Consider the following 3,526-nt stretch of genomic DNA (forward strand, 5'->3'; position numbering starts at 1 on the left):
CCTTTTTGAATCTTAATTCTCAGGAAGATATCGAAGAGGAAGACAGTGATTACATTGAGATGGTTCTGTGGCACCAAGCGATGTCTGCACAAGCATCTGATTTGAGCCACTCGTTAGACTCTGAACCAGATTGAATGAAACAGAATTCTTTATAAAATGGAAGGAAGACCTATTCCTGGGTTACGTCCAAGTTGGGGGTTTCAGTCTAACCAATTTTGCAAACATGTATGCTTCTAAGATTGGTGTTGATGTCAGTTAGATGATGGAGAGGATTTGGGGTGAGAACTTCTTTGACCCATCAAGCAGATCATTGCCACTTGCATAATGCTCAAACGGGCAAGTTATGGCCTATGCTGCAAAAGCTTGGTGTTACAGTGAAGAATGACGAGAAGGATTTGATTGGGAAGCCTTTGATGAAGCGTGCGATGCTGACTTGGGTACCTGCAGCTACTTCCCTACTTGGATGATCTTTCATCTCTGTTCTCCTTCCACAGATCAGAGGTACAGTGTCAAGAACCTGTACGTGGGTCCTCTTGATGATCAGTATGCCAAACCCATCGGAAACTGTGATCCCGAAGGCATTCTTACGCTCTGCGTGTCTAAGATGATTCCCTGCATTCGACAAGGGTAGATTCTTTGCCTTTGGACATGTCTTTGCGGGAGAGGTTGCAACAGGTGCTAAGGTCAGAATCATGGGAGTGTCCAGAGAAAGACTTGTACAGCAAGAGTGTCCAGAGAACTGTTATCTGGATGGGAAGGAAACAGGAGTCTGTTGAGGATGTACCTTGTGGTAACACAGTTTCCCTGGCTGGATTGGATTATTACCAAGAATGCAACCCTCACAAAAAAAAAAAAAGGAAGTTGATGCGCATCCTATCAGAGCCATGAAGTTTTCTGTCTCCCCTGTTGTTCGGGTTGCCTCTTGACTGCCGTGTCCAAGCTGGTTGAAGAGCTTACGCGTCTGTCCAAATCTGATCCTATGGTGGTTTGTATGATTAAGGAGTTGGGCGAGCACATTATTGCAGGTGCTGGAGAACCCACATCTAGAGATCTGTTTAAAGGACTTGCACGACGGTTTCATGGGTGGTGCGATATTGTGAAGTCTTACCCTGTGGTGTCATTCTGTGAAACTGTGATAGAAAAGTCTTTGCGAACTGTGATGAGCCAGTCCCCAAACAAGCACAACCGTTGGTACTTGGAGGCATGCCCTTTTGAGGGTGCCATTGATGATGGTCCTGATACTACTGGTCCAAACATGGTTGGTCCAAGAGATGATCCTAAAGTTCGTTCAAAGATCTTATCTGAAGAGTTTGGATAGGGAGAGGATCTTGCAAAAAATATCTAGTGTTTTGGTCCTGATACTACTGGTCCAAACATGGTTGTGGATATGTGTGAGGGAGTTCAGTATCTTAATGAAATCAAGGAGTCAGTTGTTGCAGGGTCTCAGTGGGCATCAAAGGAAGGTGTACTGGCAGAAGAGAACATGATAGGCATATGCTTTGAAGTATGTGACTTGGTTCTTCATTCTGATGCCATTCACCGAGGTGGTGGACAGGTTATTCCTAGTCGATATCCAAGCTCCGATGTACGCTCTTGGTGGTATTTACGGCGTGGTCACGTCTTTGTGGAAATGCAGAGGCCAGGAACTCCTCTCTATAACATGAAAGTATATCTACTCGTCATTGAGTCATTTGGTTTCTCTGCCCAGCTTAGTCTGCCACATCAGATGAAGCTTGCCCCCAGTCTGTGTTTGATCACTGGGATACGATGATGACTGATCTTCTGCAGCCTGGCACTCAAGCTGCACATCTTACGACTGACATCAGGAAGAGGAAGAGTTTGAAGGCTCAGATGTGACCCCTCCTCTCATTTTGAGGACAAGCTTTAAGTCTAAGGTATTTGTTTTGGAGTGTTGAATTGAGATGCTGAGTCGTCTCAACTGTTAGACATTAGGTTAATAATGTTATGGTTCTTTTTTCTTGTCTTTTCTTTGTACGGGTCTTTTTTCTTTTTTTTTCTCCTTTGGTGCTGAATTTATGTGAGTAATGTTTGTAGAGTCTGCGTCATCCATATTTTAGTTGGATTGCACGATTTATAAAGTTAATGGACACAGTAAAATGGAACAACATATTAGATTTCCCTTTCCAATACACTTGAGCGTTTTATTTTTATTATTATTATTTATTTATTTTAAATAGCTGCATTTTTTCCTTTGTACTTCTACAGATATTTGTTTTACTACTTACCTACTGGGGAGCCTGAGACCGAGATTCTTTGTGGTGTCTCATTTTAAGATTTTTTGTATATGCTATTTTCAATATTGTCGCCAAACTTATTGGTAGATACTTCACTGCTGACTATGTTTTACATGTGTATGGATATACTTTGTTCTAATTTGTTACCTTTGACCAATGATAACAGGCTTATGTGTATCGGTTTTTCAAAAAGAAGCGTATTGTGCTGTATGACACCTTGATTCAACAGGTTTGTGGCCACTTAACACATAACTTATCTACGTTTGAATATTCCTTATAGTTTATCATTTTTACAAGTAAACTTGTCTGACAATGCATGAACTATTTCATTCTTTCATGTGATTAGTGGTCCAATTCAAAACTCCTCGTCCAATTGTTTCTTCTTTATCATATAGAATAAGTTCTTCTAATTTCAAGTAGTTGGAGGAGTTTTGAATTGGACCACTAATCACGTGAAAGAGACCAATTGTTAAAAAAAATTACTTTTTCTTCGTACCAACATATTTGAGTGATCCAAGGAAATTATTCGGTTTCCATCATTGTGAAATTGAACATGGCTTGTGAGTCGGTGTTCTGTTGGGTAGGTTTGTTGGCTTTTCTGTGGATTAGCATCAAATCCTGTTTAGATTAAACTAAGAAGAGTTCCGCTGAGGTTTGTTATTAATATTTTTGTGCATGCTAAGAAGACTTCCGGTGAGGTTCGCTATTCATATTTCTTGCACATCTTCTTGATTGATGTCATTTTTGTATACATGTTGCTTAGGTATGAGCATTTTTACCGGTGAGGTGCTCTGGTTATCATTTCTTTTTCTAGTCGACATTTTATGTTCATTCACATTAGAGATAGTAAAATAAGTCTGAGTGACTGTAAATGCTTAAGCCCAGGCTCATCCAGCCTTTATTTTGATCAAGCAGGGTTTTTTGAGTCTTGGCCACAACGAGTCCATCATCCTGGTCTCTTAATCTTTTATTTCTTGTTATCTTCTTATCATTCCAAATGACAATGGGTAAACTGTGAGTTCCCGGACTAATTCCTTTACGTCTTAAGCATGAGGCTTGGGCTCATACGCTATCTTGTTTTAGTACTGACTCATCCCAGATTATTTTCAGCCATAATCTTATAAATATTCATTGCCATTTTCTGAAATTGTGTTTCTGATGAACAACTACGGATAAATAATGATGATAAACCATGCTAAAAATTCAAGTGGCCCCATATTTTTTTTTGCATTGTCTAAGTTGGTTGTTTGACTTCTGAACTTTCATTTATA

At 40.0% G+C, this 3,526-nt stretch overlaps 1 pseudogene; it reads left to right on the plus strand.

Annotated features, from left to right (window-relative positions):
- Window positions 1-204: 204 nt before the first annotated feature.
- Window positions 205-1,996, plus strand: LOC113277821 (annotated as a pseudogene).
- The last annotated feature ends 1,530 nt before the right edge of the window (window positions 1,997-3,526 follow it).

Source organism: Papaver somniferum, chromosome 5 (genome assembly GCF_003573695.1).
Source record: "Papaver somniferum cultivar HN1 chromosome 5, ASM357369v1, whole genome shotgun sequence".
Lineage (NCBI taxonomy): Eukaryota > Viridiplantae > Streptophyta > Magnoliopsida > Ranunculales > Papaveraceae > Papaver > Papaver somniferum.